Source organism: Pleurodeles waltl, chromosome 1_2 (genome assembly GCF_031143425.1).
Source record: "Pleurodeles waltl isolate 20211129_DDA chromosome 1_2, aPleWal1.hap1.20221129, whole genome shotgun sequence".
NCBI lineage: Eukaryota > Metazoa > Chordata > Amphibia > Caudata > Salamandridae > Pleurodeles > Pleurodeles waltl.
In genome coordinates, this window is record NC_090437.1 from 114,542,536 (window position 1) to 114,570,283 (window position 27,748).

At 49.4% G+C, this 27,748-nt stretch overlaps 1 long non-coding RNA gene across 1 annotated transcript in view; it reads right to left on the reverse strand.

The window, feature by feature from the left end:
* Window positions 1-4,001: 4,001 nt before the first annotated feature.
* Window positions 4,002-27,748, reverse strand: part of LOC138297402 (uncharacterized) — a 66,917-nt gene continuing 43,170 nt past the window's right edge. The window contains exon 3 of the long non-coding RNA XR_011204084.1: window positions 4,002-4,213. This is a non-coding gene — a long non-coding RNA (uncharacterized lncRNA). The remainder of the gene's footprint in view (window positions 4,214-27,748) is intronic.

Consider the following 27,748-nt stretch of genomic DNA (forward strand, 5'->3'; position numbering starts at 1 on the left):
TAGGAATATTCTGTTAAGGGGGGGAGGGGTTGAGGTAGCCCTTATGTAGAAGCACTTATTGGTTATTCTTGTAGCATGCTTTATGTCTTACCATCTTATGTGATTCCAGGGCCCTGGCACATTGATGATCATGAAAATGCCTCCTGTGGTTCTCCGTACAGAACTGCCTAAGTTGCATCAGGGGTATGTCGAAGTGTTCCAATGGCTTTACAAAGCCAAATGATAAGATGTCACCCGTGTACCATTTGATATATTGTACAAACAACTTTGTGTCTAGTTTTCTCTGTAAGGATTTACCATAGGGAGTCCATTGAGGCAGCAGGCATCAGTATGTGAATTGTCCTGGGAGATGGCATAGTCCTGGTCAAAAGCTGGCCGTCCTGGAAGAGATCTTCCACTGTGTCAAATGAGTGTGCCTGCCAGTCTGGTAGCTGCTCTCTTGTCAATGAGCCCTACACGCTGGTGAGGCCCTGTATTGCAATGTTAGGGGCATATGGAGCAATCTGGTTTGTTTGTTAGGCGAAAGTTTCTGGTTAGACATTTCCATGGCAACCATCCAGGAAAGGAGCAGAGCATCATCAGTGGTGATCTTTAATGTGTTTTTGCCCACCAGCCATCGAGCCACCCAATCAAGCTGTGCCACCAGGTAGTAAGACTCGAAACATGGGTCCCCTCAAACCTCCCTGAACTACTGTCAACCCAACATTCCAGATTGTATCCCCCATCAAATGATCTAGATCACAGAAGTGGTATGGTGGAAAGGCTGGTACGTTGACAAAATACTGCAATTGGGGAAGGATTATCATCTTTGAGAATGCAATCTTGCCGGTGAGGGCTCTGGGGAGCTGCTGACAGAGTTGCCCTCAAATTTGTCTTCCTGCAAGTGGTGAAGTGGAACCCCAGGTAACGGAAGGCTGTGGACTTCCAAGCTAAGGGTGTAGGGGCAATGCTGGCGGTGTGGGGTTTCACCTCGGAACAAGAAAGTATAGAATTTTCCCTAGTTAACTTGGAGCCCAGTCACCGCTTCGAAGTCCTGAAAGGCAGATGTCAAACAGGAGGTGTCGATTTTCATGTCTCAGATGTAAAGTAAAACATAATTTGCATAAAGGAACACTAAGTTCCTCCGTGCAGCTGTATCCTTCCCCCCCCCCCCCCCCACACACACACAAACAGGGCTCTTCCAACTGAGGCAGTGCGCCATTGGCTACATGGATCTGGAGAACAGGATTGGGGAGATGGGACAACCCCGTTTAACCACGACCAACAGGATAGGGGGGCAATATTAGGCAGCCCACTTGGACCCTTGAAGGGAGGTTTATGTTTAGTAGTTTGTTGTAAGCTAGGAGGCATGGACCTATAACGAAGGATGATGGGGTCGCAAACAGGTGCTCCATAAGACTCAATCAATACAGACTATTAGGCTGATCTAGTATATAGTGAGGATGCCTGGTCTATTACACTGAATAGGCGACAGATATTATAGGGGTGGCCAGTTAGCTGTGTAGGTCAGAGTGATACATATTGAAGAATGGCAGATTGCAATTGTAATATCCAGCCTGTAGGCAGGGTGATTTCTGTTCTTGTAGGGGACCACCTCACCAGCATTTATCAAGGTTTGTCCCCTTATGAGTGGATTCGAGCTGTGTATTTGCTAGAGTTAGGCTGGCAATCTGAGAGATACTGCAGTACAGTGCCTCAGGAAGCCCTCGTTAATAGTGGGGAGCAGACTGATTAAAAATCCGCCTACAGTGTTGAAGAAAGAATTAGATGGGCTGGCCCGTGGTTTTTGGTTTTTACAGGTAGTCTGCTAATGGCAGGGTCACAACCTGGTCATGAGTTTCATTGGCATGCTTCACTTGGCGTTAGCCTGGCATGACTCAGCATGTACCTAACAAGTGCACTTTGTCCATAAGGTCTTGGGTGGTCTGTTTTTGGGTCTTCAGCTGTGGTACCATCTCTGTGATATTACGTTCTGTGTTGGTGAACCGGGAAGCCAGTTTTCGCAGGACCTTCTGAAGGAGACCAAATTCCACACATCTCCTTTATGTGCGCTTCTACTGATGAGCAAGAGGATTTATTGGTAAGTAGGATGGTGGCCTGTTTTTCACCCAAGTCCTGTGGAGAGCTGGAGGTCTTTGCCCTGTGTCAAGGCTCCTCCCCATGATGGAGTGTGGGATAGGGTGGACGGAGGTGAGGTTTTGGTGATTTCGGTTTACCCATGGCGTGTTCCAAGTCTACCGCGCCAATACGTTGCTGGATCACTGTATGCAGGATGACTAAAATCATGTTCCGTGGGGTAAAAGTCTGCTAGTGTCAGCTGTGGTCTTTGTAGTAGCCAGCTCCCTACACCCTCCCCCTGGCATGCAAGGTTGGTTCTGGCCAGTCGACAGTCTGATGCAGGGGGGGGGGGGGGGGGGGGGGGGGGGGGGTGTGTGTGTGTGTGTGTGTGTGTGTGTGTGTGTGTGTGTGTGTGTGTGTGTGTGTGTGTGTGTGTGTGTGTGTGTGTGTGTGTGTGTGTGTGTGTGTGTGTGTGTGTGTGTGTGTGTGTGTGTGTGTGTGTGTGTGTGTGTGTGTGTGTGTGTGTGTGTGTGTGTGTGTGTGTGTGTGTGTGTGTGTGTGTAAAATGGCAGGATTAATGTTGATTGCAGCATTCAGGTCCTGGAGCAAAGTTACTCCACGGCTGCCATCTTTGGCTCCATGGCAACCCCATAAGCACCCTCTCATACACACACTGTATATAATGGGTTGAGGCTGTAGACTTGTCACCTGGTTTGTTTGTGCACTAGCATACACCGCACACAACCTGTTAAATGTAGTCCTTAGGGAGTGGGGCTTAGGTGGCGAGTTGACAAGGAAATACTGGAAACAGTACTTACATACCCCAGGATGATGCAGAATACCAAGTTCAGTAGATCCTGCATAATATATTTCATATAGCTTACCTCACTCCTGCAACTCTGTCCTAAATGTTTGGGTCCTCCTCTGTTTGCCCGAGATGCCAACATGCAGGTGCTGACACGATGCACGTATTCTGGAGTTGCTCAGTCTGTAACCTTATGGGTGTCAGTGTCCAACTTGCTGAGAGGTGACTGGATGTGTTCACAATGGAAGTTGCACTGTTGGGATTGTTCAGGTGCTCAAAAACAGATAAAGCTGCAAACCGGTTTATAAACCAAACATTGCTGATAGCATGCAGACTAATTGCCATGCACTGGAAAGCCCAGGTATTGTTAGATATAGCCCACTGGTGTGCGGCAATACTGAAGTGGGGACAGGGAGAGGAGCTCAGGAGGCAAGAAATATGAGGACTACGCAAATACCCCAGAAATGTGGAATGGGAAGCACTATTACTTGACTTGCACACATTCAAGAGTTGGTGGCCCGTACTTAAACCTACCCTGGCGGGGACATAACCCCCCCCCCCCCCCCATCCCCTTTTATCCACATTCCCACACCTCCATCATAACCCCTTCCAGCCTGTCCATGGGTGAGTGACAACACCCTTCTGTTACACCCTTTGATGTCCCCGAATAGCTTCCTAGTGTCCATTATAGCTTCATGGATGTCACTGTTGATTTTCAATGTTTGCAGTACCTGCTTGAGATAGCAAGATTGAATAGCACTTATGGTAATGGCAGAATGTGAGTTAACATCGACACATGACTTGTTTTTACCAATGTTGCTGTTTAAGGACGGAACCAAGGGCTCCTGCTGATACTGATGTGAAACTATTTTATTAATGACGATGTAGCTGGATTGCGGATTTTACTAATGATAATGTAACTTTCATAGATGTAATTTATTCAAGATTGTGATATTGAAAATGCAATTTAAAACTGGTTAAAAAAAAGTTATTGGAGATGCAGTTGGGTAGTTAGCTTTCACTAAAAAATACTAATGGTAGGTCAGCACTAATGAGGGACACATTAGCAAAGCACATTTACTTTTGATAATTATTGAAATTATGAACTATGATTCAATCTCAAGACCGGAGCCATGGATTATGCATTTCCTTTGTCCATTTTATTAATCAGCAGGCTTTACAATTAGAAAAAAAAAACCTTTATTTCACAGAAATCTTAGGGAAGGGGTATTCCACATAACCTATCAAACTCTAAATTCATAACATAGTCCATGTTTATGTCCCCTCTTTCTTCGTGAGATAAAAATGGTCAGTTCCTTCTTGTTCATTCCCGTTTGGAGCCGTCATTCCCTAGAAGAGAAAATACACCTTGTAACTGTTCCATGCAGAACCAATATGACGTTCAAGTGGAGGGCACTCAAATAGCAATGTCACCTTAAACCTCAAATACAGTATTCAAAAGCATGATAATGGCAAAATAGTCATACTACTACCATAGGAAAGTCCCAAATGTATCATGCATCAACTTTGTCACTGGGTCAACAGAAACCTCTTGCTAAAGTGGGTGTTGTCTTCATGTCCTTAACCCCTTCACTGCCATGGACATAATGCTATTAAAGAACGAGTTACTTACCTTCAGTAGCGACTTTTCTGGTGGATACATTAGCTTCCTGTGTATTCCTCACCTAATGAATACTCCCATTGCGCCAGGATTCAACGGAAATCTTCTTCCTAGGTTCTGCACGTCGACGAGGACGTCACAGTTGCCCATGCGATGCCGTCTGACGTCATACAGGCAATAAGAGGTCCTCGCCGACATCAGTACCAACATTTTTTACGTGCCTGAGAATATTAGGCCATTGAGATGAAAGAACAATAGTAATATTTAATGATATTCCAAACATCATTCTGAGATTTCAACCTACCATTTGTTTTTTTTAAACAAGTAAATAAATATATGAACTATATATATATATATATATATATATATATATATATATATATATATATATATAAATATAAATAACATATATACATAATATATACAAATCCTCAAAACCAAGAGGAGCACACTCAAGAATTACTTGTTTAGACCAAACAGGCAACGGGGAGGCGGGTGGGACCGTGAGGAATCCACAGGTAGCTAATGTATCCACCAGAAAAGTCGCTACCGAAGGTAAGTAACTCGTTCTTCTGATGGATACAACTACCTGTGGATTCCTCACCTAATGAATAGAGTCCCAAAGCAGTACCGCACTCTGTGGTGGGTGCCTGAATGGTCAAACCAAGAAATCCTGCAGCACGGACCGTGCAAAATGGCCATACCTTCTGACCTCAGAGTTCAAGCAGTAATGCTTCGCAAAAGTATGAAGGGATGACCAAGTTGCGGCCTTGCAGATGTCGACCACAGGAACACCCCTAGCCAAGGCCGAAGAGGCCGACTTAGCTCTGGTGGAATGAGCTCTTATACCATCAGGAGGATCCTTCTTTGCTAAAGAGCAACACATTTTAATGCAAAGAGCAACCCACCTGGAGAGTGTTCTCTTGTGGACTGCCTTTCCTCTCCTCTTTCCCACGTATCCGATGAAAAGCTGATCCTCCAGCCTGAAATCCTTTGTCCTGTCTATATAAAAGCTTAGCGCCCTCTTTGGGTCCAAGCGGTGTAGTCTCTCTTCTTCCTTTGACGGATGAGGCGGAGGATAAAACGTGGATAGAGTAATTGTCTGGGCCAAATTAAAGGGTGAAACAACCTTCGGAAGGAAAGCAGCCTTCGTCCTCAACACCACCAAAACACCAAAAGATGTATAAGGGGGTTTTACCTATAGAGCCTGCAACTCACTCACTCTCCTTGCAGAGGTAATTGCAACCAGGAAAACCGTTTTAAGAACCAATAATCTTATGGGGCAAGAATGCATAGGCTCAAATGGGGACCCCCATAAGGAAAGTTAGAACCAAGGTCAAATCCCATTGAGGCATAACGAAAGGAATTGGAGGGATTTTATTCATAAGGCCCTTCAAGAATCTAAGTACTATTGGGGATTTAAATAAAGAAGGCTGGTCTGGAAGACAAAGAAAGGCTGACAAGGCAGACAAGTAACCCTTGCACAACCCCTCTGTGCTAAAGACAAAGCAAAAGATAAAACATCTGACAAATGAGCACGTAAGGGATCAATCTGCCTCTCTCCACACCAAACCACAAATTTACACCACCTATTAGCGTAGATAGATTTAGTGGAGTGTCGCCTGGCCGATGAGATAACATCCACTACATCAGGCAGGAGAGAGAAAGAACTCAGGTTGCCCCGTTCAATCTCCAGGCATGAAGGTGCAGGTTCTGGACGTGGGGGTGTAAAACCTGCCCCTGCGACTGCGAGAGGAGGTCTGCCCTGAGAGGGAGATGGAGCGGAGGGCACAGTGAGAGTTGGAGAAGGTCAGAGTACCACACCCTCCTTGGCCAATCCGGAGCAATTAAGATGACTTGAGCCCGGTCTTGGCGAATTTTACTCAACACACAAGGAATCAAGGGTATGGGGGGGGGGAAAAGCGTAAAGCAACTGGTCGCACCAGGTCATCTGAAACGCATCCCCCAAAGCTCCTTGTACCGGATACTGGAGGCTGCAGAATAACGGGCAGTGTGAGTTCTCCCGGGTGGCAAACAGATCTATCCGAGGAAACCCCCACATCTGGAAGATTAACCGGACTTGATCTGGATGGAGACGCCACTCGTGATCGGCCGAGAAATGGCGACTGAGATTGTCCGCACGTACGTTCAAGACTCCGGCCAGATGATTTGCTACCAAGCAAATCTGATGGTCCTTTGCCCAGGACCATAGCCGTAGAGCTTCTCTGCAGAGAAGGTACGACCCTACCCCTCCCTGTTTGTTTATATACCACATCGCAGTAGTGTTGTCCGTCAGGACCTGAACCGACTGACCACGAAGGGATGGGAGGAAGGCCTTGAGAGCCAGACGTACAGCCCGTAACTCCAACAGATTTATATGAAACACCTGTTCTACTAGAGACCAAAGTCCCTTGATCTCCACGTCCCACAGATGAGCTCCCCACCCTAGAGTGGAAGCATCCGTTATTACTGTGGCCACAGGCGTAGCTTGCGACAACAGCCTTCCTCTGGAAAGATTGCCGTCCGCAATCCACCATTTCAAATCCATGGCAGCATCTCTGGAGATTCTCACCGAGCCTTCGAGATCCCCTTTGTGTTGAGACCACTGCCTTCGGAGGCACCACTGAAGAGCCCTCATGTGCCAGCGAGCATGAATGACCAACAGTATGCAAGAAGCAAACAGACCGAGCAGACGTAGGACCTTGAGGACTGGAATGACTGCTCTACTTTTAAACATTGGAATCAGTGCCTGAATGTCCTGAATCCGCTGAGGCGGAGGAAAGGCTCGGTTCAATGTTGTATCCAGTACTGCCCCTATGAACAGGAGGCGCTGAGAGGGCTCTAGGTGAGATTTGGGCATGTTCACCCAAAAGCCCAGGTCGAACAACAACTGGGTTGTCGACTGCAGGTGATGCAACACGAGCTCCGGAGACCTGGCTTTGATCAACCAGTCGTCTAGATAAGGAAATACTGCTATCCCATTCCTTCTGAGCTCTGCCGCAACCACCGACATCACCTTCGTGAAGACTCGAGGTGCTGAAGTAAGACCAAACGGGAGGACCGCAAACTGATAGTAAACGGAGATACTTCCTGTGCAACCTGAGTATCGGGATATGAAAGTAAGCATCCTGCAAGTCGACAGACACCATCCAATCTCCATTGTTCAGTGCCAAAAGCACCTGAGCTAGGGTCAGCATCTTGAACTTTTCCTGTTTGAGGAACCAATTCAAGATCCTTAGGTCCAGGATTGGTCTCAACCGACCATCCTCCTTGGGAATCAGGAAGTACCTTGAATAACAACCTTGACCCCTTTCCTGCTCTGGGACCAACTCCACGAGCCCTTTGAAAGGAGGACTTGAACCTCCTGTTCCAACAACAGGAGGTGTTCTTCTGAACAATAAGATGGGCGGGCGGGATGGGGGGCGGAAACTCCCAAAAGGGAAGGGTGTAGCCTTTTCTCACAATGCTGGTAACCCAGGAGTCTGAAGTTATGACCTCCCACTTGTGGAGAAAATTCAGTAACCTCCCCCCTACAAGAGTGGAGTGAGTGGGAATTGGTGAAAGCCTAAGGCTGCTTCACCTGCTGCTGAGAGGCTCCCCTGGTACGGACCCTACCCCTCCCTCTAAAAGATCTATAGGAGAGAGCAGAGGTAGGCTGCTGGAATTTCCCTCGAAAGGAGGAGCCACGACCAAATCCTCGAAACCTCCTAAAAAATCTGGAGGAGGCAGAAGAAGTGGCTTGCAAGCCCAGCGACTTGGCCGTGGCCTTGCTCTCCTTGAACCTCTCTAAGGCCGAATCCGCCTTGGCACCAAAGAGCTTGTCCCCATCAAAAGGAAGGTCCAGTAGGGTCGACTGCACATCAGAGGAAAATCATGAGTTACGAAGCCAAGCCTGCCTCCTCGTAACTACAGCAGTGCCCATTGCCCTAGCAATGGAGTCAGTTGTATCCAACCCAGATTGGATAACCAGAGTTGCAGCTGCCTGAGCGTCCAATACTAGATTTAACAGCCCCTGAGGGACCTCCGTATGCGTTGATGCCATCTCGTCCATCAGGGCATAAATGTACCTTCCTAAAATACATGTAGCATTGGAGGACTTCAATGCCATGCTACACGAAGAGAACACCTTTTTGGATGCCATGTCCATCTTCTTGGAGTCTCTATCTGAGGGCACAGATGGAAAAGATCCAGGAGCAGACCCTGCCGAGCAGGAAGCCTGGACCACCAAGCTTTCAGGTGTTGGATGTCTGGTAATAAAACCAGGGTCAGCCGGTGCAGCCCGATACCTCCTAGCCACAGATCTATTGACAGCTGAAAAAGACCCCAGCTTCTTCCAGACTTCCAAAACAGGGTCCAGCAAAGCCTCATTGAACGGCAAAAGTGGTTCTGCCGATGTAGAGGCCGGGTGCAACACCTGTCAACAAATTCTGCTTGGCTTCAGTTACCGGCAAAGGAAGATCCAAGAAGCTAGCTGCCTTCCTGATAACAGAATGGAAAGTGGCCGCCTCTTCTGTATACTCCCCAGGAGATGAGAAGTCCCACTCGGGGGAAGTATCTAGGCCACTAGCAGTGTCCAGCCCATGGAGACCCTCACGAGAGTCCTCAATCTCTCCTTCCTCCATGTTTTGTCTCTGGTACTCCTGCTCTTCAAGGAGGCGGAGAGCAAGCCTCCTCGAGTGCAGCCTCTCCTCTATCCTCGGCGTCAACATGGCGTCAGCGGATGATGAAGAACGACGCCGATCGAGGAGTCGCATGGAGAGAAGACTGTTTCGGAGTTGCAGGAGGTCTAGACAGCGCCACTGGTTGAAACATCGAAGCTGCCGGAGCCGAAGTCTCAGGAGCCACCGGAGCCGATACCGGCGCCGAGCCCACGTTCCCCAGGGGGAGAAAGGGCATAAAGGGTGCCGGTCGAAGCGGAGCCGGAGCACCCATGTTGAAGGCCAAAGGGCCCGAAGGACCAGCCGGTCCACCACCTGGAGCCATCTGCTGGAAGATGGAAAACATTGCATTTAAAAATGCGGTACTATCAGCTCCAGGGGCCGGGAAAGCCAGGTACTGGGGTGCCTGGTTCGAAGGCGACACCGACCTCGACGTCTGCAACGACGGAGAAAATATTTGAGGCTGCGGAACCTCAAACACTGAAAGTGGTTGGCCAGATGACCCGGGCGAAGTCGGTGAGGCTGGAGAAGGCAACGGCGTCGACGGATGGGGAGTGATCGTGGGACTGACCTCCCAAGTCTTCCGACGTCGAGTTGATAGTGACCTCGACCTCTCTTTACTCGACCGGCGCCGTGATTCTCGATGACGCCGGGAGTCCCGATGACGCCGATGAGACTTCGGTGACGAGGATTTTCGATGAGGTCTCTTTTCCTTCCTTTTGGACTTCGCCAGAAAAAGCTTAGCCTCGCGCTCTTTCAGGGCCTTAGGATTCATATGTTGACAAGAATCGCACTTGTCAACATCATGATCGGAATTAAGACACCACAAACAGTCTTAGTTAGTTACCGACATTTTGCCCCCACACTCACGGCAGGGCTTGAATCCTGACTTTCTTTGCGACATTGTAATCTCAAAGAAAAAAATAGATCCAAAAAACACACTGTAACTGTCGAACAGCAACAGTAGCTCCCTCGAAGATAACCGTCTCGAATGGCACGGAAAAAAGTGAACTGACGTCGGCGAGGACCTCTTATTGCCTGTATGACGTCAGACGGCGTCGCGTGGGCAACTGTGACGTCCCCGTCAACGTGCAGCAGCTAGGAAGAAGATTTCCGTCGAACGCTGGCGCAATGGGAGTATTAATTAGGTGAGGAATCCACAGGTAGTTGTATCCATCAGAAATAGGCTGATCTGCCCCCAGGGAGGGCAGAAGCCATTAGGCACCAGGGATGCTTTTATTTATATTGAGAACAGGAGTGACCCCTTAGGCAAGGGTTGTTCCCCCCTCAAGCAATTTTTTTAAAAGATCATTTCTGCCCCCCCATGTTTTTTTTTTTAACCTTTATACTGATAAGGGGTGCGACCCCTTATGCAAGCTCCCAAATGGCCTAAAGTGCAAATTACTTACCTTCGGTAATGAAATATCTGGTAGAGACATATTCTAGTTGCAGATTCCTTACCTTAGAATTTCCCCCCAGGCGTTAGACTGTATCTGGAGATTTTTCTTCGAGCAATACCCTTGGGCATCTGTAGGTGGCATTCGACTCCGCAGGCATCGACTGATGCCTTGATGACGTCTGGAGTAGTACATTGACGCCGCCCTCGCACAGTGATGTCAGTTTCTTTTAACGACTTTCCACGCCAGAGCGCAGAGCCGCTAAGAACACTGAGATTGGTGCTACAGAGCTAAGGACCTGAAAGGGTGGAACACCTGTCCCCAGAAATAATTTCGCAAAGCGGGGAGGATGGGTGGGTGGTAAGGAAGCTGCAACTAGAATGTGTCTCCCACCAGATATTTCAAATACCGAAGGTAACTAACCTGTACATCTGATAGAGACTTCTAGTTGCAGATTCCTTACCTTAGAATTGATATCCAAGCAATGCCATCCTATGTGGTGGGCTGCGAACAAAGATCATACTAGAAAGTCTTGCAGGACTGAACGACCAAAGTAGCCGCCTCGACGGACCTGACTATCCAGGCAGTAATGCTTATCAAACGTGTGCAGGGATGCCCATGTAGCTGCCCGACAGATATCCAGGACAGGAACTCCGCGTGCTAACGCAGTGGAAGCCGCAATTTCTCTGGTGGAATGAGCACGCAAGCCTTCAGGAGGTTGCTTTTTAGCCAAAGTGTAGCACATTTTGATGCAAAGAAGCACCCATCGAGAGATGATATGCTTTTGCACTGCCTTCCCTTTCTTAGCACCCACATAGCCAAAGAGTTGATTGTCCACCTGGAAATCTTTAGTACAATGGAGGTAGAACACCAACACTCTTTTTGGGTCCAGACAGTGGAGTCTCTCCCCTTCTCATGGGAAGGGTGTGGGAGTGTGTAGAAGGTAGGCAAAGTGATGGACTGGCCTACATAAAATGGTGTAAATACCTTAGGAAGGAATGAAGCTCTAATGCGTAACACCACATTGTCAGGGTGTACAGACAAGTTTGGAGGCATTGAAGAAAGCACCTGGAGCTCACTCACCCTGCAAGCAGAGGTGATAGCGACAAAGAAAGACAGTTTGAATGCGAGGATCCGCAAGGGACAATTATGCATTGGCTCAAAGGGGGTACACATTAAATAAGTAAGTACAAGATTAAGATCCCACTGAGGCATAATAAATGGAGTGGGAGATAATAAGTGGGTGAGCCCTTTTAAGAACCTACTGAGAATAGGAGATTTAAAGAGTGAGGGCTGATCAGGTAACCTTTAAGGGTGCCCAAAGCAGAGCCCTGCTGGGCTAAATAATGAACAGAAGAACCTCTGACAGAGGGGCACAAATGTGATCCACAGATTTGTTGGTACACCATGCCACAAGATTTATTCCAACGACAGGCATATACAGTTTTAGTCGATGGATGCCTGGCTGCCAAGAAACATTGCAGACTTTGGGTGGAAGGGCAAATGCATTCAACTGTTGCAGCTCAATCTCCACGCATGAAGGTGGAGGTTGGACAGGTGCCGATGGAGAACTGTCCCCTGCTGCTGTGACAGAAGATTCACCCAAAGAGGCAGTCTGAGTGGAGGATGGATGGACATGCTCAATAGCTCTGGATACCACACTCTTCAAGCCCAGTCCGGAGCCACCAAGATAACTTGGGCCTGGTCGTACTTGATTTTCTTGAGAACTCTGGGTAGAAGAGGGCTAGACGGGAAGGCGTACAGGAGGCTGGAGCTCCACTCGAGATGAAAAGCGTCTCCGAGCGAGTGCCGTCTTCGAAAATTCCAACGTGCAAAACAGCTGACATTGCGTGTTCTCTACGGAGGCAAACAGATCTAACCAAGGCTCTCACCACTTGAGACCTTGCGTCACCTCCAGATAGAGACGCCATTTGTGATCGACTGTGCGTCAGCGGCTGAATTTGTCTGCTCTGGCGTTGAGAGCCTGCCAGATGTTCAACCATCAGCGTAATGCCCTGATATTCCAGCCATGTCCAGAGGCGTAGTGCTTCCTGACAAAGTGTCCAGGACCCTACCCCGCGTTGTCTGTTGGAGTACCACATGGCGGTAGTGTTGTCTGTGAACACCTGCACCACTTTCCCTTTGAGAGAGGGAAGGAATGTTTTTGACCTAAGCCTGATTGCCCGGAGCTCCAGCATTTTTATGTGGAGCCCAACTCCGCCGGAAACCAGAGGCCTCTGATCTCTGCTTCTCCCATGTGTCCACACCAACCCACAAGTGACACATCTGTCACTATAGAGAGATCTGGTTGGGGAATGGAGAGGGATCTGCTGTTGACACAATTTGGATTCTAAAGCCACCACTGCAGGTCTTTCGAAGTCCCCTCCGAGATCTGGACCATGTCTGAGCGATTTCCCTGATGCTGCGCCCACTGGAACTTTAGGTCCCACTGCAGAGTGCGCATATGCCATCTGGCATGTGTACTAGCAGGAGACAGGAGGCCATGAGGCCCAGCAGGCTTACACTCACCGAAACCCAAGACCGAGGCTGAAAGAAAGATCTGAATCATAGCCTGAAGGTATTGGACTCGCTTGTCTGGAGAATAAGTGAGAAATTGCACTGTATCCAGAACAGCTCCAATGAAAGTGAGCGTCTGAGAGGAAGTCAGGTGTGACTTCGGCACGTTTATAGTGAACCCCAGCTTGTGCAGGAGGTTCGCCATAGTCTGAAGGTGAGAGACGACTGTCTGGGGAGAAGGCGCCTAGCCAGTCATTGAGGTAGGGGAAAACTGAGACCCCTAACCTGCACAGATGAGCTGCAACCACCGCCATCATTTTTGTGAACACCAGAGGGGCGCTGGTAAGGCCGAAAAGGAGCATGGTAAACTGAAAGTGCTCGTGACCTACCATGAATCGTAGGTAACGTCTGTGGGCAGGCAGGATGGGGATGTGAAAATAAGCATCCTGCAAGTCCAACGCTACCATCCAGTCTCATGGGTCTAAGGCAGAAAGAACATGAGCCAGGGTGACCATTTTTAATTTCTCCTTCTTGAGGAAGTAGTTCAGGACCCGAAAGTCTAGGATTGGATGTAAGCCCTTGTCCTTCGTTGGTATAAGAAAGTAGCAGGAATAACAACCACAACCCACTTCTGGCACAGGGACTCTTTCTATAGCTCCCTTGGCCAAGAGAGCCATGACTTCCTGGTGGAGAAGCACAAAATGATCCTCCGGAAGATGATGGAAGGATGGTGGCATGTGTGGTGCTGCAGATTCCAAAGGAGGGTGGGGAGGAGTAGCCCTTCCGAATGATCTGCAAAACCCACCCATCAGTGGTGATAAGTTCCCAGTGGGGCAGGTGATGGCGGATCCTGCCCCTAACTGGGTAGGATTGACGGGACGGACTAGGAGGGTTTGGAGACTGCGGGGGGGGGGGGCAGAGGTGGAATGGACAGACCTATGGTTCCCTGTCTCACAGCCACGTGGAATTCCGCGACCTCGGCCATGCATAGGCTGCCCAGCGTGCGTGGCACGATGGCTGGGTTGAGGACATGACAGTGTGCCCCTTCCGTGTTCCACGAAATGGATGAAAAGCTGAATGCGGTGGACGATTGGCGGAGGAAAGACCAAGGGTCCGAGCCGTAGACTGGGAATCATTGAATCTCTCCAAGGCAGAGTCCGCTTTGTCTCCAAAGAGACGGGTGCCATCAAAGGGCATGTCCATGAGTGACTGTGACATCCCCCAAGAAGCCACAAGTGCGTAACCAGGCATGGCACCGTAAGACCACTGTTGTTGCAACCGATCTGCCCAGAAAGTCTCTCGTATCCCGCCCACAACGGATAGTGAACTTTTCTGCATCTCTCCCATCTTTCACTGCTTGGGAGACGATAGCACGGGCCTCCTCCGGTATCTGCGGCAGGACTTGCGCAACTGTAACCCACAGGGAGTGAGTATAACGTCACAAAAAACATGCAGTGTTCACAGACCGCAGTGCGAGGCTGCAGGAAGAAAACAACCTCTTGGCAAATTGTTCTAGCTTTTTGGATTCACTATCCTGGGGTACGGAAGGGAATGCGCCTGTATAACACGACTCTCAGGAGTGGGGTGTTGGGACAGGAATTTTGGGTTGGTCGGTGCAGGACAATGGCGGCTAGCAATAGTCCTGTTCACAGGAGCCCCTGTGTTGGGTTTGGACCATGTACCCAAAAGGACATCTGTGAGGGCCTCATTGAATGAGAGAAGGGGTTCTGAAGTAGAAGCCCCAGGCTGAAGCACCTCAGTCAGGAGATTAGACCTGACTTCCACAGTAGGTAGCTCAAGGCTGAGGACCTCAGCTGCCCTACTGACCACCATACTGTAAGTTGCTTCCTCCGGCGTAGCCACAGTAGGAGGAGACAGCATGCCAGCGTCAGGAGAAGTATCCAGACCACTGGCTTTGCCCAAATCCTGTTCCCAGTCCACAGCATGGTCATCCTGGTATTCATAATGGTCCAGGGATCCATCCAATTCCTCCCCATAGGAAAAAGGTTCCGAATCAGACCTTGGGTGAATAGGCCCCACTGAAGCCGATGGTGCAGTCGACCGATGCCTCTCCGAGTCATCTGGGATAAATTCTTGTTCTCCTCCAGGGGAACCCACAAACTATGGGTACCTCTCGAATCCCTATAAAGTTGGCAAAAATATAAATAAAAATAAATACGTATTTTTTTTTAAAAAAACTTCTTAGCCAAAGCGTAGCACTTTTTGATGCAAAGAAGCACCCATCGTGAGATGTTACACTTCTGCACCGCCTTCCCTTTCTTCGTACCCCCCCCCCCCCCCCCAAAAAAAGAGTTCATCATCCAACCCGAAATCTTTGGTAAGATTGAGGTAGTATGCCTAGGTTCTTTTTGCATCCAGACGGTGGAGTCTCTCCTCCTCGTGAGAAGAATGTGGGAGTGAATAAAAAGGGAAAGTGATGGATTGGGCTTCATGAATGGGCGTGACCACTTTGTGAAGGAATGAGGCCCTCGTATGGAGCCCCACCTTGTCAGGGAAAACAGACAACAACGGGGGTTTAGAAGAAAGAGCCTGAAGCTCACTCACCCAGCGAGCACAGATCACGGCAACCAGAAGAGCAAGTTACTTACCTTTGGTAATGCTTTTTCTGGTGGATACATTAGCTGCCTGTGGATTCCCCACCTAATGAATTCTCCCCATGCGCAGCATTAGACGGAAACTTCTCTCTCTAGCTCTGCACGTCAGGCGAGGACATCACTATTGCCCGACTCCACGCGGCTCCGCTTGACGTTATCGTGGCAATAAGAGGTCCTCGCCGTCGTGCTGATGTCAGTTCATGCAATGTTTTAGGTGCCTTTGAAACATATAAAGAAAATCGACAATCTACACCCTTTAAGATTAACAAGAATAAACTTTAGAGAGAATCTTCATCTAAAAACTTTTGCACAGTTCTTTAAATAAGGGCACATACCAACATGAATGGTTTGCAAACTTGAAAATAACTTGAATGTGAACTATAAACATATATACATATGTAGAAACATTGAAACTGAATTCACACCCAAGCCGATCCTGGTATGACCAGGCAGACAACGGGGAGGCGGGAGGGACCGTGAGGAATCCACAGGTAGCTAATATATCCACCAGAAAAAGCGTTACCGAAGGTAAGTAACTTGCTCTTCTGATGGATACAACTACCTTTGGATTCCTCACCTAATGAATAGAGTCCCAAAGCAGTACCACCTCGGAGGGTGTCCGTCTGGTCAAACAAGGAAATCCTGCAGCACCGACCGCGCAAAATTGCCATCCATTTGCACCTCTGCATCCAAACAATAATGCTTCACAAAGGTGTAGAGGGAAGACCAAGTCACAGTCTTGCAGATGTCCACCATCGGAACACCTCTGGCCAAAGCCGATGAGGTTGACTTGGCCCTGGTGGAATGAGCCCTGATCCCCTCAGGAGGATCCTTCTTTGCCAATGAGTAACATATTTTAATACAAAGAACGGCCCACCTGGAGATCGCTCTCTTGTGGACGGCCTTCCCCTTCCTCACGTATCCAATAAAGAGTTGTTCACCCAACCGGAACTCTTGCGTCCTGTCGACATAAAAACTGAGAGCCCTCTTAGGGTCCAGACGACGGAGTCTTTCCTCCTCCTTAGATGGATGCGGAGGAGGGTAGAACGTCAAGAGAGTTATTGATTGTCCCAAGTGAAATGGAGACACCACTTTGGGGAGGAAAGCCACCCTGGTCCTCAAAACCACCTAATCCTTATAAAAAGTGGTGAAAGGCGGGTGAGCAGAAAGAGCCTGCAGTTTGCCAACACGTCTAGCCGAAGTGATGGCCACCGTTTTGAAAAACAAATATCCTAATGGGCAGCAAGGAAGTCAACACCAAATTCAAGTCCCACTGCGGCATAATAAAAGGCCTGGGAGGAAATTTATTAGTAAGCCCCCTCAAAAATCGAACAACCAAAGGAGATCTGAATAGGGAGGGCTGATCTGGAAGATATAAAAAAAAAAAGTCGAAAGGGCCGAAAGATAGCCCTTAACCGTGGGCAAAGCACAACCACGCTGAGCCAATGACATCGCGAACAACAAAACATCAGAAAGATGGGCACTTAATGGATACATTTTCTTCTCCACACACCAACGAACAAAATTAGCCCACCTACTTGCATAGACCAACTTGGTGGAGTGTTGTCTGGCTGATAAAAGAACGTCCACCACCTTCGGTGGGAGAGAATAGGAACTCCGGTTGCCCCGTTCGAGCGCCAGGCATGAAGCTGCAGGCTTTGGAGGTGGTGTGTCGAACCTGCCCCTGCGAAAGGAGGTCTGCCCTGAGACGGAGACGGAGCGGCGGGTACAGTGAGTCGGAGAAGGTCTGCATACCACACCCTTCATGGCCAATCCAGAGCTTTCAGAATGACTTGGGCCCGGTCTTGCCGAATCTTCCTCAAAACCCAAGGAATCAAGGGTATGGGAGGAAACGCGTAAAGCAACTGGTCGCACCAGGACATCTGAAACGCGCCCCCCCCAACGCTCCTTGCATCGGATACTGGAGGCTGCATAACGACCGACAGTGCGCATTCTAGAGTGGCAAAGAGGTCTATTCAGGGAAAAAACCCCATCCGAAAGATGTAAAGAACTAGATCCGGATGCAGACACCACTCGTGGTTGTCCGAGAAGAAGCGACTGAGCTTGTCCGCATGTACGTTTTAGACCCCGGCCAAATGGTTTGCCACTACACAAAGCTGATGGTCCCGCACCCAGGACCAGAGTCGCAGAGCCTCTCTGCAAAGAAGGTACGACCCTACACCCCCCCTGTTTGTTGATATACCAAATCGTAGTTGTGTTGTCCATCAGAATCTGAACTGACTGACCGCAAAGGGAAGGGAGGAAGGCCTTGAGGGCCAAACAAATCGCCCGCAGTTCCAGCAGATTAATATGAAACCTCGGCTCTACTGGAGACCAACGACCCTTGATCTCCAGATCCTCCAGATGAGCTCCCCACCCTACGGTGGAGGCATCCGTTATCACCGTGGCCACCAGAGTTGGCTGTGAGAACGGCTTCTCTTGAGAAAGGTTGCCTTCCACAGCCCACCATCGGAGATCCGCTGCAGTGTCTCTGGAGACCCTTATTGATTCCCCGAGATCTCCTCTGTGCTGAAGCCACTGCTTGCGGAGGCACCACTGAAGAGCCCTCATATGCCAGTGTGCATGCGTGACCAACAGAATGCAAGAAGCGAACAGACCGAGCAAACAAAGGACCTTGAGGACCGGAACTACTGCTCCTTCTTGAAACATTGGAACCAGCGCCTGAATGTCCCGTATCCGCTGTGGCGGAGGAAAGGCTCGATTCAATGTTGTGTCCAGTACTGCCCCTATGAACAGGAGACGTTGAGAGGGCTCTAGGTGAGACTTGGGCACATTTATTGAAAAACCCAGACTGAACAACAACTGGGTTGTCAGCTGCAGATGACGCAGCACAAGCCCCGGAGACTCAGCTTTGATCAACCAATCGTCCAGGTAAGGGAATACTGCTACTCCCTTTCTCCTGAGGTGTGCTGCAACAACTGCAATCACCTTCGTGAAGACCCGTGGTGCAGAAGTAAGACCAAAAGGAAGGACCGCAAACTGGTAGTGCTGCGATCCTACCACAAACCGGAGATACTTCCTGTGCGACTTGAGAATGTGAAAATAAGCATCCTGCAAGCCGACCAACACCATCCAATCCTCCTTGTCCAACACCAAAAGCACCTGTGATAGAGTCAGCATTTTTAATTTCTCCTGTTTGAGGAACCAATTCAAAATCCTCAGGTCCAAAATAGGCCTCAGATGACCATCCTTCTTGGGGATCAGGAAGTACCTGGAATAACACCCCTGACCCCTTTCTTACTCTGGAACCAACTCCACTGCACCTTTCAATAATAGGGAGAGAACCTCCTGTTGTAACAGCAAGAGATGATCTTCAGAACAAAAAGGAAAGACGGGGAGGGAAGTGAGGCAGAATCTCCCGAAAGGGAAGGGCGTAACCTCTTCTCACCAAACTGATGAAGTCTGTTGTTATGGACTCCCATATGGGAAGAAAGAGTGAAAGCCTCCCCCCTACCGGAGAGGTATAAGAAACCATGGTGAGAGGACTAGGGCTTCTTTCCTTGAGGTAACCCTCCAGCGGAAGAGGAAGGGTGCTGCTGCTGGGTGGCACCTCTTGTGCCGACTCTACCCCGCCCCCTGTATGAGCGATATGGGAGGCTGGAGGACTGCTGCGATCTCCCACGAAAGGAAGAACCTCTTCCAAAAACATGCAGCCGTCTAAGAGATCGAAATGGGGTAGCAGCAGCCTGCAGACCCAAAGATCTAGCTGTGGCCCTACATTCTTTAAAGCGCTCTAGCGAAGAGTCCGCTTTTGAACCAAACAGTTTTGCCCCATCAAAGGGCAGATCCAGCAACATAGACTGGACGTCTGTCGAAAATCCGGAAGTGCGTAACCACACATGCCGTCTGGAGGCAACGGAAGTCCCCATGGCTCTTGCAATAGAGTCCGTGGTATCCAGCCCTGTCTGAATAACCTGTGTAGCCGCCACCCGAGCGTCCGAAAGAAGACTACACAAGTCCTGGCACATGTCCGGAAGTACAGTCTTCGTTGCATCCATTATGGCATGGATATACCTGCCCAGAATACATGTTGCATTGGCAATTTTAGAGCCATGCTGCAAAAAGAAAAACACCTTCCTGGCCAATTGGTCCATCCATTTGGATTCCCGGTCCGAGGGTACTCCCGGAAACGAACCAGGGGCCGACCTCGAAGAGCAGGATGCTTGCACCACCAAGCTCTCTGGTGAAGGGTGTTTGGATAAAAACTCCGGTTCCCCAGGTGCAGATCTATAATGCCTGGCCACCGACCTACTATCAGCCAAAGAAAAAAACAGGCTTCTTTGAAACCTCTTCGATCGGATCCATCAGGGCTTCATTAAATGGTAAAAGAGGATCCACCACGGCTGTAGCAGAATGCAAATCCTCAGTCGAAAGGTTGGTCTTCACCTGCGCCGTCGGTAAAGGAAGATCCAGAAATGCTGCGGCCTTCCTAATAAGATTGGTAAGAGGCTGCCTCCTCTGTATATTCATCAGGGGAGGCCAGATCATATTTGAGAGGTATCAAGACCACTTGCTGTGTCCAACCCAGGGAAATCACCCTGGGGGTCAGTGATCTCCCCTTCTTCGAGGAATTGCTGCTGATATTCCCTCTCCTCTAAAAGTCTAAGTCATGGAGCAGAGCAACGTCGGTGAATGTCGCCGGGAAGGCGTCATGACAGGTTCTCCGGATCCACTGACGCCGCAGATGGATCCATCAGCGCCATGGAGAAGGCACCCGCATCCGATGCCGACATCCGACCCCATCACCTCCAACACCAGCATCAAAGGTCTCTCCCTCGACGTCGAGGGCTACACTGTCGGCAGAGGGGCCTGACTTGAATCTCCAGCCAAACAAAATGGTATAAACGGCGTCGGTTTATATGGAGCTGGAACGAGATTGAAAGCCAGGGGACCAGTGGGGCCAGCCGGCGCACCACCTCCCGGAGCCATATTTTGAAAAATCTGGACATGGCATTAAGGAATGCCTCAAGATCCGTACCCGGAGCCAGGAACGAAGGATAAGCCTGTGTACCCGGTGCCGGGCTGGACTCTTCAGGTTCAGGATGCACCGGCGAAGCCAGATGACTGAGGATCCACAACTTCAAAGACTGACGGGGCCGGGGACGTTTGCGGCATCGCAGGTTGAGGGGGACACAGTCGGACTCACTTCCCAAGACCTTTGGTGCCAGGACGATGGAGACCTCGACCGACTTCTGGACTGACGTCGGGAGTCACAATGACGTCACTTCTTATGGGATGACTTTACAGAAGAGGACCGATGGTGCCGCTTCCTCTCCTTCTTGGACCTTGCCAAGAAAAGCTGCCTCGCGTTCCTTCAATGCCTTCGTATTCATCTTTTGGCAGGATCCGCATTCTTGGAAGTCGTGATCGGAACTGAGGCACCAAAGACAATTGTTGTGCGGATCAGTCACAGACATGCAACCTGCAAGGCTTGAACCCCGACTTTTTCGGAGCCGACATCCTGGAAATACACAAAGTATACCTTCCGAAGAGCTAATGATACAGGTAACAGAAAAGTAACCGTTATCGGAGGCACGGAAAAAAGTGAACTGACGTCAGCACGGCAGCGAGGACCTCTTATTGCCACGATGACATCACGCGGAGCCGGGCAATTGTGATGTCCTCGCCGACGTGCAGAGCTAGAGAGAAGTTTCCGTTGAATGCTGCGCATGGGGAGAATTCATTAGGTGAGGAATCCACAGGTAGTTGTATCCATCAGAAATGCAGTTTTAAGAAAAAGGAGCCGCACAGAACAGCTGTGTAATGGCTCAAAGGAAGCACATATCAGCTAAGTAAGAACAACATTAAGGTCTTACTGAGGCGTGATAAAGTGGGGGGGGGTTTACAAATGGGTAAGACCATTAAGTAATCTACCCACAAGAGGAGACTTAAAGAGAATGTTTGTCCGCCAACATTAGGGAGGCTGAGAGCCGCCAAGTAACCTTTAAACAGTGTCAATGCAGAGCCCTACTGGGTGAAAGATATGATGAACCAAAGAACTGCAGAGAAAGAAGCGGGGGTGGGGGGAGGGGGGGGGGGGGGGGTCGGTGGAGGAAATCAAGAGACTTGTTTCTACACCATGACACAAATTGATGCCGACAAGCGTATACCATTTTGGTGGAGGGACTCCTGGTTGACAAGATAAACTCACAGACTTCGTGTGGAAGGTCAAAAGCCGTCAACTGCCGCCGCTCTATCGCCACATGGAAGGCGAAGATTGGACAGCTTCAGATGGAGAACCATCCCCTGCTGCTGCACCAGAAGTGCCTCCCTAATTTGCAGTCTGACTGGAAGATCGGTGGCCATGCTCAATAGCTCTGGATACCGTACTCTCCGTGCCCAGTCTGGAGCCACAAAGATTACTTGGGCCAGAAGTGGTATTGGCAGGAAGGCGTAAAGGAAGCCAGAGATCCACTCAAGACTAAAAGCGTTGCAGAGCGAGTGCAGTCATGAAACCTTCAACATGCAAAACAGCTGACATTGAGTGCTCTCTACAGAGCCGAACAGATAACCAAGGCTCTCCCCATTTGTGAAAGAGACCTTGCACCTTTTCTAGATGTAGACGCCATTCTAGATCGACTGACTCAATGACTGCATTTGTCTGCTTGGACGCTTGGGGATCACACCAGATGTTGAACCACCAGTGATATGCCCTGATGTGCCAGCCATGTCCAGAATCACAGAGCCTCTTTATAAAGGGTCCAGGACCCTACTCCACCCTGTTTGGTGCAGTACCACATGCCAGTAGTGCTGTCTGTGAACACTTGCACTACTTACACTTTGAGAGAGGGAAGGATTTCAATGCAAGCGTGATTCCCTGGAGCTCCAGAAGGTTGATGTTGGGCCCAGAATCTGCATGAGACCAGAGGCTTATGATCTACGCCTCTCCTATGTGGCCGCCCAATCCCAGTAGTGAGGCATCTGTCACTACTGAGATATCTGGTTGGGGAAGCAAGAGATCCAGATTCCAAAGCCACCACAGCAGATCTTTCACAGTCCCCTCCGAGATCTAGACCATGTCGGAGAGATTACACTGATGCTGTGCCCACTGGAACTTAAGTCCCATTGAAGAGCCCGCATATGCCATCTGGCATGTGTCACTAGCAGGATGCAGGACGCCATGAGGCCCTGCAGCCTCTGAGTTTTCACCGAAAGCCAGGATAGAGGCTGAAACATCAGAATCATAGCATGAATATTCTTGATTCGCTTTTTGGGAGGATAGGTCCGAAACTGCACTGTGTCCAGAACAGCCCCGATTAAACGGAGCATCTGATAGGAAGTCAGGTGAGACTTTGGCATGTTTATAGTGAACCTCAAGTACCCGGAAGGACATCAATGAGGGCTTCATTGAAGGGGAGGCTCGGCGGTAGAAGCCCCAGCTTGAAGCACCTCCGTCAGGAGATTCGTCCTGACCGCTACAGTGGACAGCTCCATGTCAATGACCTCAGCCACCCTACTGACCACAACAGAATAAGAGGTTCCCTCCGCCGTAGCCACGGTAGGAGGAGAATGCATGCCAGCATCTGGAGAAGTATCTAGACCATTAGCTTCACCCTATTCCTGTGCCCAGTCCAAATCAGGGTTATCTAGCTGGTATTCTAAAGGGTCCAGCGTCCCCTCCTATCCTTCCTTGTATTTGTACCCATAGTAATAAGGGTCCAAACCCAATCTGGGGTGAGAACCACATCGAAGTCAGAAGCAGCGTCGGCCGGCACCGTTCTTTCTCCGGGTCATCGTGGGTAAGAATTGGGTCAACGTCGATCGTGTGCACCACCAATGTCAGAAGCACTGATGACCTAGCTGGTGTCGGAGAAGGTCGAGATGGCACAACCAGGGTCAGCAAGGATCCGGAGGGACCACTGGGGGCAGAGGCCAAAGACGCTGACGTGGAACCAAAAGGGCCCTCATATGAACCCCTAGGCCTCGAAGGTGCCACAGAAGGGTCAGAATGACCAAATATGAGGCGCATGGCCTCAAAACTCCTTGAGTTTGGCAAGGGTCACCCTGGCTCACTGAAAATTGGGGAGGTGCGGAGCACAGCAAGGACACTCCTCCCACGTCGCATCGGCTGAGCGATGCGGTGAAGTTGGAAAACGCCTGGCCTTCTTTGACGACTTCTTTCTCTGACCTGAATGACACGAATATTATGATGAGTGGTGGTGACTTCGAACAGTCTCAAGACACTCCTCATGAGTGACACCATGAACGATGCAGAGTCGAGTGTCGGGCCTTCATGAGCTTTAGGGACCGCTCCCTCAAAGCCTTCGGGTGCATGGCCTGGCACTCAAAGCACAACTTCGGGTTGCACTACAAACACAAACGGACCGGATGCCGATCTGTCCCCAACATCATATGGTGACAGGCCTCGCAAGGCTTGAACCCGTTCTTCGGGGACATCATGATGCACCAAGGGTCAACACAAAAAACAGACAAAAGGGTCCAATACACTTAAAAAATTAACAGGGTATCTCTTCTCCACATCAGCGTGTGGCACAGAAAAGAACGGACGTCACTACGCCGATTTCCTCAAGTAGTGGAACTAAAATGTTGTGGATGATTGCATGGCAAAGTAGTGGCTTATGGAAGGTAGGTATCCATACACAGACTTTTGAAAGGTTTCTCTAATGGAAGGTAAACTCAGTCAATTTCGAAGTACTTAACTTTAGTATGATACAACAAGATACAAGTAGGAAAATACAGTTCTGGTTGAGATGGGAACTGGGGGCAGCAAACAACACTCTACAGCCTTTTCCCCTGCTTAGGTCAGACTTTAGAATGCCAACATGGTTGAGCCTTTTTTGGGCATTTCAGGTATGAAATCACAGTGTCCTTTTCACCCTTGCTACCTTCTCCAGAACATATGAAGTGGAGGCTGCCGCTTCTGTAACAGTAAGACTTTCAATGACAGGCAGAAGAAAGTGAAAGAAAAACACAAGACTTCATGTGGTTGTCTGATGAGGAACAAAATACGCAATGTACTTTACCTTCTGGATTTGGAGGATAAACAATTTCTAGTACCAAGAAGTTTTATGACTCGCATTGTATGGATGAAAAAACTGGTTCTTATCCAGTCAGCCCAATGAAATCAGGTGATCAGAAGATGAGCTGGAATCCAAAGGCACCTAACAGTGAGCTGTAGCCTCGGAGTTCTGAGCAGTATCCACCAACTGATAGGGAGTAAGAACCGCAAGACCTTAGGATTCACAAAACCTATCGGTCCTTGAGGTGGGCAGAAGACATTAGTAGGAGTGTGAACCTCTGGGGCCATGTGTAGGAAGTTGGCTCTGTGTATACTATTTCAAAGTATGAAATAGTCTGCACAAATTCCAAGGTTTCCCCTTACAGGTAAGATGGTGGCAAAATCTGATAATACTAATGCACTATTTGTGGTAGTGTGGTGGAGCAGTAGGCTTATCAGAGAGTAGTGTTAAGCATTTGTTGTACACACACAGGCAATAAATAAGGAACACACACTCAGACTTACTCCAGGCCAATAGGTTTTTATATTGAAAAATAGCTTTTCTTAGTTTATTTTAAGAACCACAGGTTCAAGATTTACATCAAACACTTTAAATGCAAGGTACTTCACATAGATACTTTAGGAACTTTGAATAAACACAATATCATGTACAGTCTTTGTAGAAATGGCAATAAGCTATTTTAAGTGGACACAGTGCAAAAATCAACAGTTCCTGGGGGAGGTAAGTAAAGGTTAGTTTTGGAGATAAGACAGACACTTACAAGTCTCAAGTTTGGGGCATAGGCAGCCCACCATTGGGGTTTCAAGGCAACCCCAAAGTTATCACACCAGCAGCTCAGGGCTGGTCACGTGCACAGGAAATAGGTATCCAAAACACATAGGCGTCTATGGGGAACAGGGGTGCTCCGGTTCCAGTCTGCCAGCAGGTAAGTACCTGCGTCCTCTAGGGGGGCAGACCACGGGGGTTTTGTAGAGCACCGGGGGGGGGGGGGGGGGGGGAGGGGGGGGGGGAGAACACGAGAAGGCACACAAGGTACACCCTCAGCGGCACAGGGGCGGCCGGGTGCTGCAGGCCCACTAGTATCATTTGATTTACAGTCCCTGGGCAACTCTAGTGCACTTTACTAGGGACTTACCAGTAAATCAAATATGACACTCATGGATAAACCAAACGGTACAAGCTCTATAGGGAGCACTTGCGCACTGATTAGAAGTGGTGAAGTGCACAGACAATAAACCATCAAAAACGGACCAGAAAAATATTGTAGGAAGGCAGCAAAACGTTTGGGGATAACCCTGCAAAAAGGGCCATTTCCAATATCACACCTGCAGGAGCTGATGGTGAGCCTCAAAGGCTGAAGCCTCTTGTTACAGTGCCATGGGGCACTCCAGCTAGTGGAGTTGTCCGCACACGGACAAAGCCCCACTTTTGGCAGCAAGGTGATCAGGAAAATTATGGAAAGCAGGGAGTGACCCCCCCAAAACTCACCCCTCCCCCTGCCATCTAAAGCTATGGCCATCCCTAGGGTGTCCAGAGCGGAGGTTGCCCCCCCTCTTCCTGCAGAATCATCCATCTTAGTTTGGAGAACAGAAACCAATAGGGTTAGGTTTGCGTCCCCCTCCCCAAAGGGAGTGGACACAAGAACGGGGTGTAGCCACCCTCTGGGACAGTAGCCATTGGCTACTGCCCTCTGACCCCTGTAACCCCCCTAAATCCAGGATTTAAGGGCTTACCTGAACCCAGCTCATGAGATTCAGGCTGACCTGACAAGAAAGAAGAAGGACTGCTGAGCTGAACCCCCAGCAGAGAAGACAACGACAACTGACTGCCTCAAAAAACCTGCACAAAAACAGTGAGGCATCCAGCGGGGCCAGCCACCTCGACCAAGTTATAGAAGTCTGTCCTGCACCCAAAAGGACCAAGAACTGCAGTGGACAGTGGCCCTGTCCAAGAAGGAAACATCCAGGGACTCTGGCACACCTCCAGACACGCGAGTCCTGACCACCCTGCACCAGACACCCTACGGCCGGTGACCACGTGGCCCAACCAGCTAAAGAATCATCAGGTGATTGTGATCAAGTGCCCATCCTGGGTTGACCTTTCGACCCCCCCACAAAGATGCCTGCAGAGGGAAGACAGAGGACCCCGACCACTGAACGCGAAAGCACTGGATGAATATACCCGCACTGTGAGAGACTGGCACCTTATTGCAGTACACCCCCACATTTTTGCCTGGTTTCCGAATGCAACTTGGACTGGAGTGCACTGGGATCCTGCTAACTAGGTTCCCGGTACCAGTGTTCTTTACATAAAACATTTTAAAAGTGATTGGATACATGTTTAGCTATCACTACAAGTCCCTAGTAAAAAGGTACTTAGGTACCCAGGGCATGCAGTACTTTGGATAAGCCCCTGGTGACAGTGGCACTGGTTGTGACAACCTCAAGGGACATGCATCAAGATGTGCACAGCACTGCCATAGCAGAGTCTCCTGCTGCAAACCTAAAATACAAACTCTACTTGGCACACTTCCTGTGTGCCCGGTCCACCGTACACTGCATTAACTATGGGTAAGACACCCCTATAGCAGGCCTTACAGACCTAAGGCAGGATACTCCATACTATATGTGAGGGCACAGCTGAATGAGCAGTATGTTCCCACCGTGTCCCTGGCAAACCTGGGATATAGTGAGCGAATAGAGCTGCCATTTTAATGTATGTGCTGGACACTGGCCAACACGAGATTCCCAGCAAAATAATGGCTACTCTGAACTCTGGGTTGTTTGGTATCAAACCACTCCGAATGATAAATTCAAACTGGTACCAGTACTGGATTTATAATAAAATGTACTCAGGGATCACCTTAGAGGTGTCCCCTGCAAAAGCCAACTATCCTGGCATATTTTCTGACTGGTTTCATCCAGCCTGCCACACCCACACAGTCCATATACAAACCTTGGTGGAGAGCCCAGTCTCCCTGGTTCGTAAATCAATGCCCTCCCTTGGTGGAGGAGCTAACCACCCACTCCCCCAGGAACGTGCAAAACCCGGTAGTGAGCTTCAAAGGGCTACAGC